The sequence below is a fragment of the Petaurus breviceps genome, unplaced genomic scaffold (assembly GCF_028583685.1).
Source record: "Petaurus breviceps papuanus isolate PSGF00001 unplaced genomic scaffold, PetGlider_PUasm1.0 98, whole genome shotgun sequence".
In the NCBI taxonomy this organism is placed as follows: Eukaryota; Metazoa; Chordata; class Mammalia; order Diprotodontia; family Petauridae; genus Petaurus; species Petaurus breviceps.
In genome coordinates, this window is record NW_027187460.1 from 60393599 (window position 1) to 60410309 (window position 16711).

Here is a 16711-nt window from a genome sequence, read left to right on the forward strand (position 1 = left end):
CTTCTTCTTCTTCTTCTTCTTCTTCTTCTTCTTCTTCTTCTTCTTCTTCTTCTTCTTCTTCTTCTTCTTCTTCTTCTTCTTCTTCTTCTTCTTCTTCTTCCAGGGGAGAAGGCAAGGCAGTTGGGGTTAAGTGACTTGCCCAAGATCACATGGCTAAGTAAGTGATGAGTGTTTGAGGCTGGATTTGAGCCCAGGTCCTCCTGATCACAGGGCCAGTACTCTATTCACTGCACCACCTAGCCTCCCCAGGAAAGTCTTCTTGAAACCGGGTGTTGGCACCTGGACTCAGCCTTGAAGAAAGCCAAGGAAGAAGAGGCTGATGTCAGGAAGATTGGAGTATTCCAGGCACAGGGTACAGGCTGTCCTTAAGAAGGGAGACTCTTGTCCTGAGGTGTCTCTTGGAGAAATTCTGAGATGGTTTTACCAAATCTGATTGAACATAGACATTTGGGAAGAGGTCAGTGGTATTTGCTTCCTTCTCTTTGTCTCTTTTAAAGGTACCCTGTGGACAGCCTGATGTTTTTGTGTTTGAGACTGAGAAGTGGAGTCTTTCTTCCCTTTGTCAACTCTTTGAGGGATGCTGTAATGCCTCAATTCCACCAAGTTTTTTTTTCTTTTCTCTGTGGGGGGGACTTTTTGGACGGGGGAAGGTAGGGTAATTGGGGTTAAGTGACTTGCCCAAGATCACACGGCTAGTTTTGTGTTGTCTGAGGCTGGATTTGAACTCAGGTCCTCCTGACTCCAGGGCCGGTGCTCTATTCAATGCGCCACCTAGCCACCCCAATTCTACCAAGTTTGCTAACATAAAGGGTGGGCAAGGTTTGACTACCAATTATTTTCTTCCTTCTTTAATATCCCAATATAGGAACACTGCTTGAGGAGAGGCCCTAATGTTTGTTATTCTAATGCTCTTAAATGAATACAACTAAAGATAGAATCAGTTTTTAGTTCTAGTAGTAGTTCAGCAGTCCTTGATTACTTAATCTCTCTCTGAATGTCAGTTTCCTTCTCAGGAAAATAATAGTAATAATAAGAAGAACAATAAGAAGAATAATAAGAATAGTAATAATAAGAAGAAGGAAGAGGAGGAGGAAGAGGAGAAAAAAGGAAAAAGAGGAGGTAGAAAAAAGAGGAAGAAATATAACATTTATATAGTGCCTAGGGGGCGACTAGGTGGTGGAGTGAATAGAGCACCGGCCCTGGAGTCAGAAGGACCTGAGTTCAAATCCAGCCTCAGACACTTAACACAAAAACTATCTGTGTGACCTTGGGCAAGTCACTTAACCCCAATTGCCCTCCAAAAAGCAAATAAATAAACATATAGTGCCTACTATGTTGCAGGCACATAAATCTGTAAAATGAGCTGGAGAAGGAAATGGCAAACCACTCCAGTTTCTTTGCCAAGAAAACTTCAAATGGGGTAATGAAGAGTCAGACATGACTGAAATGACTGAACAATAAAAATGTGCCAGGCATTTATTTTATCCTCTCAGCAACCCTGGGAGATAGGTGCTATTATTATCCCAATTTTTAAAATGAGCCTACTGAGGCAGACAGAAATTAAGCAATTTGCTCATAGTCACAAAGTTAGTTAAGTGACTGAGACCAGATTTGAATTCAAGTCTTCCTGAGTTCAGATCCAGTGCTCCATCTACTGTGCCAAATGGGAATTATAATGCAGCTACTTTAGAGGTTTGTTAGGAGGATGAAATGAAGTAATGTATGGAAAGTGCTCTGTAAACCTTAGGAAGCTACATACATTTCCACTAAGAAGAAAAAGTCCGGAACCAGAACTCATCTTGAGTTCTCATAGGCTTTATCAAAGGTGTTCAAGCTATGGCAGGTCTTACCAACCAGGAAAATTTTCAGTTACAGGCTGACCATGTCTGTGATCTAAGGTCCCTAGCCTAGTCTGGAGAGGCTCAACACTAGCTTGGCTTCAGGGAGTAGGAATGGGGTGTGTAGTTTTATTTCAACCACAGAACCTCAAAGAAACCCTGTCTACTAAGGCATAAAGGGCTTGGGTTCTTGTCAATGGAGAGAGCATCAATACTTATGAAATCACAGATCCTTGAAATATTGAAGTAAGAGAACAGAATATGAGCTGGATCTCAGAGGTTATCTAGTCCAGTCTCTTCATTTTACAGATGAGGAAACTGAGACCCAAGGAGGTTAAGTAACTCATCCAAGGTCGCATAGATAACATGTCAAAGGTGTGATTTGAACCTACATCCTCTGGGTCTAGAGTCATTGCTGCTTCTACGATGCTATTTCTCCTCCTTAGTTCAGCTATGAAATGTCAGCCCTTTCTGAACAGCCATAATGTTGGCTTAAAGTGGAACTGATTATATCCTTATCCTCCAAGAGGCTATTTTCAGAGAAACTGCTCTTAGATGTCTGATCATCCCACACCTGTGAGAATATATTATTACTCACCGAGAACCAAATCCCATTTGAAATTTCTGGTGCCAGAGGTTCTAACGCTCACCAAAAGAGTCAGCTTAGTATTTCCTTATAATGCCGCATTCATGGGAAATCATCTTCCACCTGATCTGCCTGGAACAATGGCTCTTTCAGCTGCCAGGCGGCAGTGAATAGGATACTCTGAATGGCATCTCTTCAGAAGGGTTGTTCTTCTGAAATCGCCATTGTTTGCATGCTTTCTGGGCAGCTGGACAGTGAAACACATCTTCCTATCAATTTAGCCCTTTCCAACTTGTCAATCAGATTTATTTTTTTGGCTCATATATATATATATATGTATATATATATATATATGTATATATTTTTTTTTCCTAAGGGAAGTGAAAACCAAAGACAGCCAGAGTTGATTCCTACATACCTACATTATTTATGCTTCCAGAAACTTGAGACTAGAGACTGAAACCCCTGTGATTTTGAATTGTGATCCCAGATGGCTGGGGAGGGGTGGTGCAAAGGGTGGAAGGAATTTCTTTAATGTCAGTGGCATGAAATTAAAGTTATGGTTTGTAATGAAAGTTTTCCAAAGGATTAATCCTTTAAAGTATCCACTAACTAGCTGTAAAATAATCACCCTCCTTAATTAAATGTATTCTCTATTCTGCATATTCTCCATGTCACGCCTGCTTCACTGACTAGAGAAGAATTATCCTGACCCCAACAACAAAGGGAAGCCCTTTCTAGTTTATTAGTCAGTGAGGTAAGGATTATGGCATTTCTGACCATGGGGCAAGAGATAGAACATATAGCTTTCCACTGAGATGTTCATCTTTGAGACGTTGATCATTAAAAGAAACTATTTTTTTTTTGTTTAAAATAGATGTTAATTTGGAACTGTGCCCAAAGAGTATTAAAACTGTGCATACGCCTTTGATCCAGCAATATTACTACTCGGTCTGTTTCCCAAAGAGATCAGAAAAAAGGAAGAGGATTCACATGTACAGAAATATTTCTATTTGGGGCAGCTAGGTGGTGCAGTGAATAGAGCACTGGCCCTAGAATCAGGAGGACCTGAGTTCAAATCCCACTTCAGACACTTAACACTTACTAGCCATGTGACCTTGGGCAAGTCACTTAACCCCAATTGCCCTGCCTTTCCCCCTCCAAAATGCAAAAAAAAAAAAACCAACCCAACAAACAAACCCATTATATTTATAGCAGCTCTTTTTTGTGGTTTTAAAGGATTGGAAATTGAGGATATGCCCATCAATTGAGGAATGGTTGAACAAGTTGTGCTATATGAATGTAATGGAATATTATTGTACTATAAGAAATTATGAGCAGGCAGATTAGAACGAGAACATTGAACACAGTAACAGCAACATTGTTCGATGATCAACTATGATAAACTTAGCTCTTCTCAGTGATACAATGATCCAAGCCAATTTCATAAGACTCATGACAGAAAATTCTATCCACACCCAGAAAAAGAACTACAAAGTCTGAATGTAGATTGAAGCATATGATCTTCACCTTGTTTTTTCATTCTCATGGTTTTCCCCTTTTGTTATGTTTCCTTCACATTACTAATGTGGAAATATGTTTAACATCATTGTACATGTATAATGTATATCAGATTGCTTGCTGTCTTGGGGAAGAGGTTGGAAAGGGAGGGAAAAATTCGGAACGCAAAATCTTACAAAAATGAATATTGAATACTCTCTTTTCCATGTCATTGGAAAAAAGTAAAATACTATGAAGTGCAAAAAAACCCAAATAAAATAACTTTAGAGTCCAGGGGTGGGGAACCTGCAGTCTTGAGGCCACATGTGGTCTTGAAGGAAGTTTGGATTCAGACGGTCTCATGTGAGGACCTAGAGGACCATGTGGGGCCGCAAGGCCACAGGTTCCCCACTCTTGCTAGATAATAAATAAAAAAATAAAATGGATGCTAGCCTTTAAAAAAGTAAGCAGGAAAGGGAAATAGGCTTGGGATGTTGTGATTTGGCCATTTTTGTGATTATGTTCAGTGAAAGACAATCAATGAACATGAAGTTCCATTGAGCCAAAATTGGTGAGGAACAGAGATGTATCCTGAATGCCCTCATAATGACAGAAAAGCCTACCCTGTGACTCTTTATCCTATGCATACTACTAGGCTCAGCATGGCCAATGAGAATGGAAGTGCCATATGTTCAAAGAAAAAGAATATTAAAAATAGAAAATTTGAGGAAAATAGAGTGCCTGTGTCATGGAGAGGGAAACAAGATCTTGGCAGAGAGAACCCTAGGACATACTGAGTGTTGAGGAGAGTTTTCCCAATCATGGGTAGTGACTGGTAGAATGTAAACTCCTTGAGGGCAGGTACTGTGTTTAGATTTTTGTCTTCATATCCTGAGTGCCTTGTATACAGTGGGTGCTTAATAATTGCTTATGGCTTATAGTACATTGTTTGGTACATTTGAACATCAATTGTTAGGAAGCAGTCAAGTATTTGACCATCTTGGAAAACCCATGATGACAAGCAAGTTTCTCTAAGATTCACCCCAACTTTATTCATGAGATGGGATGTAGTTTGTACTATTCTTAGGGCACAGGGGAGAGTCCATGTGACTAATGTTCAAAAGCAAGCCCTCTTTGCCAGATCTGTGGTAGTTAGATCTGCTCCTGACATTCTCCTGGATTATTTCCCTCCCCTGTTCTCTGCAGATTTCTTTTATCCTCCTCATGATATATTTGGCCTTTTCCTTTATCAGCAGGAGATGAACTTCATAAGACTGGAAGGAGCCTTGAGAAGTAACTTAGATCATCTCCCTGCTTTCAGGCAGGATCACTTTTGAATCAGAGCAGACGGGATGATGATCTGTCCAGTGCTGAAAGACCTCCAGAAAATGAGCTGCTTTTGTTGAACAACGTTCATTGTCAGAAAATCCTTCTCTATGAATTGCAGTTCATTTGCCCACTCAAATCCAACAACTATTTATTTTTAAATATCATTTTATTTTTCCAATTACATGTAAAGACAATTTTTAATATTCATTTACTAACACAGCAAGCAATTTTATATAGGTTATACATATGCAATTATGTAAAACATATTTCCATATTAGTTATGTTGTGAAAGAAGAAACAGACCAAAAGGAAAAAAAAACAAAAAATAAAGTGAAAATACTGTACTTTAATCTGCATTCAAACTCCATCAATTCTTTCTCTGGATATGAATACCATTTTCTATCATGAGTCCTTTGAAACTGTCTTGGATCACTGTATTGCTTGAGAAGAGCTAAATCAGCCATTCCCCAACTGATGAGCATCCCCTCAATTTCCAGTTCTTTGCCACCACTAAAACAGTTGCTATAAATATTTTTATACATGTAGCCAACAAGTATTTATTAAGCTCCTACTTATAAAAGGCACTGTGAATAAAAAAATAAAATAAAGTAAAATGTACCAGTCCTCAAGGAATTTACCTTTTATGGGGAATAGTAGGGAAGAGAGGATATATTACAGTAGAATTATAAGGGAGAGTGGCTAATGGTAAAGTGGACATTTGCATAGAGCAAAATGCTGAGTGGGTCTTTGCTATGATGAAAATATAGGGTGAGAGAAGGGAGAACTTTGCTGACTGATTGTTTCATGGATATAAGTTTTTTTTTTTCATAGAAACAGTCCATTAAAATCATGATAGAGTCCCAGAGTCAGGAAGACCTGAGTTCAAATCTAGCCTCAGATACTAGCTGTGTGACCCTGAGCAAGTCACTTAACCTCTGTTTGCCTTAATTCACTGGAGAAGGAAATGACAAACCACTCCAGGATCTTTGTCAAGAAAACCCACTGAACAATATGGTCCACAGCATCATGAAGAGTTGGACACCACTGAATAACAGAACAAGAAGCTAATAATAAAAAATAAAACAATTAAAAAACTAGATAGTGTGGGGTGGCTAGGTGGTGCAGTGAATAGAGCACCAGCCCTGGAGTCAGGAGGACCTGAGTTCAAATACAGCCTCAGACACTTAACACAAAAACTAGCCGTGAGACCTTGGGCAAGTCACTTAACCCCAATTGCCCTCCCCCCCAAAAAAAGCAAAAAAAAAATCCCTAGATAGTGCTACATAAATATTAGGTTTTATAATTAGATGAAAGACTGCAGCAGATGTTCTATGGCAGGGCTTCTTAAACTTTCTCCACTAGCAACCCCTTTTTGCATTTTGGCAGCATTTGTTGGCGTTGCATGGCTTGACGTCATGTACAGTGCAAAGTGTGCATGCTGTGTGTTCAAAACCTAGGCTGCAGTGAAGTTGCTCAATGTAATACAGGCAATGCTGCCAGAAACACCCTGGCCTCATTACATGTCTGATTTCCAATTAATTTTTGGCTCTTGCACATTCAGAAACCTTTTATTGTTGCCAGATTTTTCATAGCCCTAGATGAGGTCAAGACCCACAGTTTAAGAAGCACTATTCTATGGGATACAAACTATCCCATCCATAGTCCTTTCTCTCAAGCAGTTTGTAGAATAAATGAGACACATACATGAATAGATACACAACTAAGTAGAACATTAATTGCTGAGAAATTTAAGCTTATGAAAGTAAATAGCGATCCTCTTGAAATTCTGATTGTTGTGTCAGTATTTCCAACAATCCCATGATTCTATCAGTGTGTGAACTCCCTCTCCTGACACAGATCAATGTCCTTCTCCACACCTTAGTTGAGGGTACTTCATGAGTTGCTGTAACCAAATAAATTTTCATCAGCCTGTCTACTGGTGATGAGCCTTTCTGCACTTAATTAGGTTGGACCTGGGATGCCAGACACATACTGTTTTGTGGAATTTTACTTGAAGCCTTTCCAGCTGGGTAGCACCTCCCAAGGTTTGAATACTGCTGACATAGCCTTTAAGAATGGAGGCTCACTTACATATTGCAAAGAGGCTTAGAAATGGGATTCTTGTGGGTAAAGCCATAAAAAGGGATGATTTCCCAGTGACTGGAGTCTGTCCTATATTCACTGAGTTGCTTCTATTTTCTTATATTTTCACTATGTACAATATACCAAAGTGCTATTTTAAAGTTGGACACGTTATTGTCAAAGATACAGCTATACCAAATTTGCGAGGTCTTGCCTTAAGGTGATTTCCTTAGTATAAAGAGCTCCCTCTACCAATGTAGGTCAGCATCTTCTCTGCAACTTATAGTTTCCCAGCAGCTTATTAATAGATCTAGAGAGGCAGCAGCATGGCATAGAGAAGAAAGGACTGGCCTCATAGCCAGGAAGACCTGATTTCAGGTCCTACTGAGACATATACTATGAGACCTTGGGCAAGTCACTTAACCTCACTGGGCCTCAGTTTCCATATCTGTAAAATGAGTCAGTTGAACTAGAAAGCCTCTAAAGTTCTTTCCAGATTTGAATCTGATCTTTTATCAGAAGGAAGGAAGAAGGAAGAAAATAAAGAACAGAGGAAGGGAAGGAGGGAGGAAGGAAGGAAAGAAGGGGAAAAGGGAGAAAGGGAGGGAGGAAGGAAAGAAGGAAGGGAGAGAGGGAAAAAGAAAATAAGGAAGATAGGAAGAAAGAAAAGAAGGAAGGAGAGAGGAGGGAGGAAGGAAACAAGCATTTATTAAGCAACTACTATGTGTCAGATGCTATTCTAAGTGCTTTGAAAATATTCTCCCATTTGATCCTTACAATCCTGAGAGGTAGGTGCTATTATTATTTCCATTTTACAATTGGGGAAACTGAAGTAGATATTGGTAAATTACTAGTCCAGGTTCATATAGCTATGAAGTATCTAAGGCTAGAGTGAAAAGACTGGAGAAATTCCTTCCTGATTCTGGCAGACAGTTGATAACAGGCTGTCAGTCATGTGCTGTGTGATCTCTGCTGCTAAATGTGGCTGTGTGGAACCTTAATTCTATGGGCAGTGCTAAAGGCAACATTTGACACTGGGACTTGCAAGAGTGAGTAAAAGCAGGCTAAGAAGGAAGTGTTGTTTCCACCTTACTATGAAAACATGTGATTCTGGATGATAAAAATGCTAAAAAGCACTTCACTCCCTCCCATCTCCTGCACAAACATTCCCATGGATCTATGAACTCATAGATTCAGAATCTCCTGCCAGTGATGCAGATCCCAACCCATCCATGCCTGTCCCAACCAGTAATTCTAGTCCATGTCTCCCATTGGATCCCCACAGAGTCTGTCCTAGGAGCCTTCCATAATTTCTTTCAACATCACGAGGATATCAGTGAAACACCCTAGCCTTCCTTAACTCTCCCCTCGTGATCAGCCCAGCTTCCTTACACTTCCCTGATGGCATCTTTTACTCTGATTCTTCTTCAGAATTCTTCATTGGCTATATTCTGAAACCCATTCCCACCCCCTCTTTAACCTTTGTAGTATTTCATCTGTTTTCTCCAAGATCTTCTGCTCTAGAGAAAACAAAAAGAGGACCATTATCCTTTTGTGGAATCCCAGGGCAGTTGCTGCTAACACATTCCTTTTTCACCTGAGATTAATTCCAGTTGTTTCTTTTTCCTGTGCCATTTACTCATGTTCTATTTCATAGCCGTGGAGCCCCTTACACATCCTTGCTATCAAGGAGATACCTTCAGATCTAGATATAGATTTCAATTAGTATGAAGAGAGGAAGTAGGAAAAGTGCTACTCAACAGTGATATTTTCACTACTAAATTCTCTTTGAAGCCATAGAATAATAGAATCTTTGAGACTGAAGAGACTTCAGAGGTTTTCTCACCCAACCCATGCCTGAATAAGAACCACGCCTGACAAGTGGTCACCCAACCTTTGTTTGAAGACCTCCAGGGATGGGGAACCTGATGCCTCCCCAGGCAGCCCATTGCACTTTTAGATAACTCTAATTGATAGGAATTTAAAAGAAATTAATTACATCAAGCCCAAATCTGCCTCTTTGCCACTTGAATCAATCAATCAGTCAATCAAAAATAATTGATTAAGCATTCACTATGTGCCAGTAATTGACCTGAAAGGCTGAGGATACAAGTACAAAAGGGTGACAGCATGTGACCTCAAGGAACTTACATTCTAATAGGGGGTAGTTAGGGAAAATAATTTGGGAGGAGTTACCAGGAGGGGGAAGAGGAGTATGCACCACAAGGAAGATAGTAATGGAAGATGACTAGGGTGGAAGACTGGATTGAGGGTGAAATATGGTCAGATCTGGTTGTTGGTCTGAGACTGGCTAGATATACTAGGTAGGTTGTGTTTAACAATCAAGACAATTTTGTCCCAGGATAGGAATTACAAAATTAAGTGTATTAACTCTCCTCTGGGGAATGAGAACATTTTTTCCCCTCATGAGATCCCAAAGCACTTGCTGTTCTAGGTGGGGAGAATTGAGACAGTGGCAAGGTGGGTGGCAAGGGAGGACAACTGGCCGCGATGCGAAGCGGGGGGTCATCTGGCCATCTGGGGCCACCTAGCTTAACGGGCTAGGTGAATTTACCTTGGCTTCCAGCTATTACAGCTACCCCTTCCACATCACAATTTCCCCACTGCAGTTTCAATATATCTCAGGTCGGCATGAGAAACTAAATGGGAATCTGGGGGGAGTTTTGTGGAAGCTGCAGATGACACACAAAGGCCAGCAGATGATACAGAAAAAGTTTAGAAACTCTGAAATGCATATATATATATATACTATATATGTAGTATTGTATAATATCAACCCAAATTTTATAATAAGGTACCATAAACACCCCATAAAAGAAAAAGATAAAATTCAAATTTCTCTGGTATGAAGGGAGGGCCAAAAAGTTTTACTCAAATTTTCTAGATAGTGTGTGTATGAGGGGGGCCGCACCCGAACCCTGGACCTCTTCCTCCTCTCCCCCTTCCCCCCCAGTGTGGAAGCGATAATTATACTCCTACTTGTGTTCTCTACAGGCAGTTTGTGGCACAGTGGAGGATAGGAAGCTTGCTGGGCCTGGAGTCAGGAAGACCTGAGTTCAGATTTTACCTGAGATACTTCATTAGCTGCATGAGCCTGGGCAAGTCATTTCTCATCTGTGTCTCAGTTTCCCCAATTGTAAAATGGAGATAATAATAGTATCTTCCTTCCAGACTTGTGAGTATCAAATGAGGTACTTTTTGTGAAGATCTTAGTATCGTTACACAGTAGGCACTTAATAAATGCTTGTTTTCTTCTTCCTTCCTCTGGGGACAAGCAGAGCAAATACAGTCTCTCTTTTTCATTTAACAGCCATTCCATAAAAACAGCTGTCATATTCCCCTCTAAGTCTTCTCTTCTGCAGATTAAATACCTGCAGGTCCTTCAGCCAACCTTCAAATGGATGCCATGCTTTCAAGACCCTTCCTCCTTTAAAAATCTTTCCATAAATGCTATTGGATATTCTTTCATATGATCAGATCAAGCCCTAAAACAAAGTCTTCAGCAGATAGTGGGTGGATAAGAATACTATCTCAATCAATCAACTATTAAATGCCTACTGTGTGACAAGAACTCTACCAGGTATTGGGGATATAATGGCAAGAAAATTTTTTGCTGGCTTCAGAGAATTTACCATGGAAAAGTTTTGTCAAGTTTTTGTTTCTCTATTTTCTTCTCCATTGACTCTGTTCCATGTAAGCAATAGGGCACTGGGAACTAAGCTAAGATTTTCTGCTGATTTACTTAAAAATCATAAAATGTCCAAATAGACAAATATGAAATCCTGTGTTTTGAGTTTCCTTAGAACAAAGAGCACTAAAGTGGATGTACCTTCACTGAGTATGTTGAAGCAATCCAAGTATCACTGCCCATATTTTGTATTAAAAAAAAAACTACAGACCTTATTGCTAATAGGGCAGCCTATTTAACATCATTAGACAGCAAGGCACCTACATGGTGACAGTGGATAGAACCCCTCAGTCAGGAAGACTTGAAGTCAGATTCAGCTTAAGATAAGATTACAAGCTACATGACTGTGGGTAACTCACTTGACTTCTGTCTGCCTCGGTTTCTTCATCTGTAAAATGAGGCACCTGCCTTTGTACGTCTTCAAGTGCTACATCAATTCTCTATATTATTAAGCACCAGCTATGTGCATTTATATTCAAGAGTATTCTGTTATGCTCTGAGTGAAGTACACAATTTAGATAGCACATGGTCTCTGCCCTCAGAAGGGAATATGACACCTACATTTCTATAAAAAGCGTATCATTGGTTTAGAGTGGGAAAGGACCATAGAAGGTGATCTAGTCCAGTCCCTTCTTTCTATAGATGGAGAAACTGAGATTCAAAGAAGTCAATTGCTTTGGACAAGATCACATAGGTATCAAGACCCACGCTTTACTCGTCTATCCCAAATCCAGGACGACTGTGCCCAATGATAGCAAAGTGAGTTCTAAAATGAGAAATGTCAGCAGCACTGGACTTGCCACCCAGAGCTTAAAGCCCTGCTCCTCACACAGATTAGTGGCGCAATCATAGGCAACTCACTTGACTGCTCCGACTCTTTTTTCCTCATCTGTAAAATGGGGATAACAGCATCAACCTCAAAGGGTAGTATGGAGGCTCAAATGAAATAATACACATAAAATGCTTTGCAAACCCTAAAATGTGTATAAATGTCGAGCCCTTGTTCTTATTAAAAGCCATTATTAAATAAAGGAAGATTTTCCAGAAGGGGTGGCATTTATACTAGACTTTAAAGGATGGGGGAGGAAATAAAGAGGTGGAAAAAAGAAAAATGCTATTCTAGGTACAAGGACTTGAAAAAGGCAAAAATACAGTCGGAAAGACACAAGGATCATTTGAGGGATGAGTTGGCTGGACCGTAGAATTATGAATAAGGTTGATCATATATTGAAAGCTAGGCCACTTCTGAGGCCATGTAGTACAATCCTCTTGTTTTAGAAATGAGAAACTCAAGACCAGAGATGTTAAGTGATTTGTTCAAGGTCATACAAGTAGTAAAAGGGCAGCTAGATGGCACAGTGGATAGAGTGCTAGGCCCTGAGTCAGAAAGACCTGAGTTCAAATCTGGCCTCAGATACTTACTAGCTGTGTGACCCTGGGCAAGTCACTTAACCTTGTTTGCCTCAGTTTTCTCATCTGTAAAATGAGCTGGAGAAGGAAATAGAAAAGCACTCCAGTATCTTTGCCAAGAAAACCCCAAATAGGGTCACAGAGAGTCAGGCATCACTGAAAAATGATTGAAAGACAACAGTACATACAAAGGAGCTGAAAAACTGGGGTGGCAATGGGGAAATGGGAAGAGAATGCAAGGTGGAGAAGTCTAGAAAGTCAGAAGCATAGCTGGGAAGTGAATGGAGAGTGGTGCCATCCTAGGTTTCTTCCCAAAATGGAGGCCTTCCTCCCCCGCAGTGGGCATGGAAGAGGGATGTCTCAGAGCGCAAAGGCAAGTGTCAGATTGAGCATATCTTTGAATGGCAAGGATAGGATCTTGAATTTCACTTGCTAGGCAATAGGGAACAAATCCAAGTCCTTTGTTCTCTCTGCAGCTCCCTAGCTCACTATGGTATTGTGACAAAAGTCCTAGACTGGGAGATGACTGGATTCTAATTCTTGATTTCTAATTAAAGTGCTGTCTCACTTGGAGCTAGGCTCAGCTTCCTCATCTGCAAAATAGAGTGGTCTGGACCAAATGGTTTCCAACATTCCTTCTAGCTCTAAAACTGTAGTTCTGGGATCTCCTAGTTTACCTCAGGTCATTCTACCCCTTATCCAGAACACTCTGGGTCCCTATTTATTATTGTTTTCCACCAATGCTGATCTTTTAATGTCTACCCAAGGGCTGGGGAACCTGTAGCCTCGAGGCTGCACATGGCCCTCTAGGTCCTCAAGTGTGGCCCTTTGACTGAATCTGTGAAGTTTGGATTCAGTGAAAGGACCACACTTGCAGACCTAGAGGGCCAAGTGTGGCCTTGAGGCCGTAGGCTCCCCAACCTGGTCTGCCCCTTTCTGTCTCCTAAGAGCCATAACCCTTTGACATTGTGCTGGGCAACCAGTTTTGGTTTGTTTGTTTTTTAATTTTTAGGATGAAGGGCACGTATTTTTATTAACATGTACTTGCTTCTGACAGTAGGATCCTCTTAGCTGATCAGATAGCATATGCAAATTGGCTATATAGACAGATTGGAGCCATCTGTATCAACTCTGTCTTTATGTTCCAAGAGTCCCCTCTTTCCCCCCTCCTCTCATCTACCCCAGCCCTTTGGGAAAATTGCCATGATTTTCATACCTGAACAGAGAGCAGATCTGAATAATTCCCTGCCCATAACAAGGTCAAAATACAAGAATTAAAGCAGTTCCCTAAATCTTTCCATTGTCTATCTTAGACTCCAAACATCTGGCAGCAGGTATATAAACAAAGAACAAAAGGAGAAACTCTGTGTTGTTCTGCCTCCTTAAATTACTTGAAAATCTGAGACAAGTCCAACCTGGCAGCCAGAGGCTTGTAAATTAATGCATAAGAATTGGCTGTTACTAAAATATGCTCATTTTATTGCTTAAATGATATTGCACCCCAAAGTATTTATGATAGAGGAAGGAAGCTTCCTGAATCAAAGTACATGATTTACTTTTAATGGGGAACAGAAAAGAAGTGTGCAAAGTGATGCTAGACTTCTGTGGCTGCCCAATTTCGTTAGTAGTCCCATCTTTGGAATAACAGTTTCTTACTCAGTGGAAGTTTGGTTCAGTAGCATAAACTTCGTTTACCCAGCTGGCTCTGTGCATCATGTCCCACATAGAAAATACTCTGCTTTTAAGAAAACCAGAATTGGGCATCTTGGTTCTCCTTGCCCCACTCCAGAACAGAAAGATCCTTGGGGTTTTAACAACAAAATGGTCTTTCTCCCAAACTTCTTGACCCATCATGTACACTTATACACTATGTGTTCTCCTTCAAAGCACTCATTAAAATGAGGGTAGTTGGATCAGATGATGACTAAGAAGGTCAAGAGACAGTGTGATATGGTGGAAGGAAAGCTAAATGTGCAGTCCCAGGATGTGGGTTTCAGTCCGCCTGGCTCTACCACTTGTGACCTTGGTTGACCTTGAGCAACCTTGATTGACTTTGAGCAAGTCATTTATGGATCTCAGTTTCTCCATCTGGGAAATCTGGGGGTTGAATTTAAGTGACTTGTAAGGTCCCTTCCATAACTAAATTGAATTTATGAATCTATAAGGTCCCTCCTGGGACAGCTAGGTGGCTCAGTGGTTACAGTGCCTGGAGCCAGAAAGGCCTGAGTTCAAATTCAGTCTTAGACACTTACTGATGATGTGACCCTGGACAAGTCACTTAATTTCTGTTTGCCTTAATCCACTGGAGCATGAAATGGCAAATCACTCCAGTAAATTTGCCAAGAAAATCCCACAGACACTGTGGCCCGTGAGGTCATGAAGAGTCAGACACAACTGAACAACCACAAGGTCCCTTCTACTTCTGAATTCTGTGATCTGCTCAGGAAAAAAAAAATGGGCATATGTTAAGTTTGGAGGAATCAAGTTGGGGGGAGAGGGAGAAGAAAAGAGAGAAGGGCAGGAGAAAGAACAGAGAAGGAAAGAAAGAAAAGGAGAAAGAAAAATTTGTGCTTTATCTCATGATACACACACATGTACATACATATATGTGCTATGAAACAACTTCCAGTTACAAATTTTGTGTATAAGATAAATTTGGTGTACGGTCCATGAGGAAGAATTATCTTTCCTGTTTAACACTTGTTAATGTAACCTATCCTAGAAATATAGAGCTATCCTAGCAATTCAAACACTTGCATATAATACATATATATATTACCCATTGCCTAGCCAAATCAATGCTCTGCACACGGTTGGTGTTTAATAAATGTGGTTAACCTGAAAGTCCTTAGCATGGCTCAACAGTTTCATCTTTTGAATACATGCACACATGTGTATAAATACACAAAGAACCTCTCTTTTTTCCTTCTCCCACCCTCTTCCCAAACACTGATAGGCAGTAAAGCCGAATGAGGAGACTGGGGATGAGTTGGATGAGAAAGATTGGTATGAGTGAAGTTAACACAAATACTACAGAACTCAAAATTCTTGAAAGACAATCTCGTGACACACCTGTCTAAAAAAATTCAGCATGTATCAGCTTTGGAATGTGTATATGTGTGATAGTGGAGGATATCTTCATTCCTGTGTGGACATTTTATAATGTAGGAATGCATTATCATTCTGCTTCTTTTTCCTAGTTGGAATCTGGCCAAGAGAATCTCAAGTCACCTACATTTTTCTTTATCTTTCCATGTAGCCTTTTATTTTTATTTAAAAACATTTTTAATATCATAGCTTTGGAGCTGGAAGGAATAGTTAGACAACCTTATTCTTTTTTTTTTTAAGCAATTGGGGTAAAGTAACTTGCTCAAGGTTACTTTAATTTTACAGGGCCAGTTATTTTTTGTGTGGGAGCCAAGTATCTGAAGCCGGAACCAATCCGGGTCTCCCCATGCAGGGCTGGGGTTCTTAATCATTGCGCCACCTGGCTGCCTCTAGACACCCTTATTCTAATAACAATAGTAATGACAACTAGCATTTCATATAATGCTTTAAGCTGTATAGACGTTATATGTTCCTCACACCAACCTTGGGAGGTAGGTGCTATTATTATCCTCATTTTACAGATGAAGAAACTGAGGCAGACAGCAGTGGCTTGCCCAAGGTGACACAGCTAGTAAATGTGTCTAAGTCTGGAAATGAACTGATACCTTCCTAACTCCAGGTCCAGTGCTCCACTTCCCTACAAAACATACCTCTTTCTACCACCTATCTGCCACCTGTCTGCCAAGAGAAGCAACTTTGTGTTCTTTTCTTCTTAATATTATCAATATTTCATTAGCATATCAATTTGAGTTAATTTCACTGTCCCTTTGGGCACTCTTCCCCTAGATTTCTTATTTCACAGCATAATAGCAAAGTGAGATAATTTTTGTAACACACTTTACAAACCCTCAAAGGGCTCCATAAATGGTAACTGTTATTATTACAACAAATTTAGAATCATAACAGCTTTATATGATATCTCATTCAACTCCATCACATTATGGATGAGGAAGGCCGGGTTCAGGGAGGAAATGCCCAGCGCAACACAAGGTTCTAAGTGGCAGAGGTGGGAATCGTCCCGGGTGTTCATGATTCAGAGGTCAGCTCTCCATTCACTACACCCTGTTGCCTCCTTTCATGAGAGAGACAGACAGACAGACAGAGACACAGAGAGAGGCAGACAGAGAGGCAGAGAGAGAGAGAGAGAGA

At 40.4% G+C, this 16711-nt stretch overlaps 1 protein-coding gene across 3 annotated transcripts in view; it reads left to right on the plus strand.

The window, feature by feature from the left end:
- The window catches only part of NCALD (neurocalcin delta), a 586363-nt gene that overhangs the window by 456329 nt on the left and 113323 nt on the right, over nt 1-16711 (plus strand). The gene's annotated exons all lie outside the window — the stretch shown is intronic.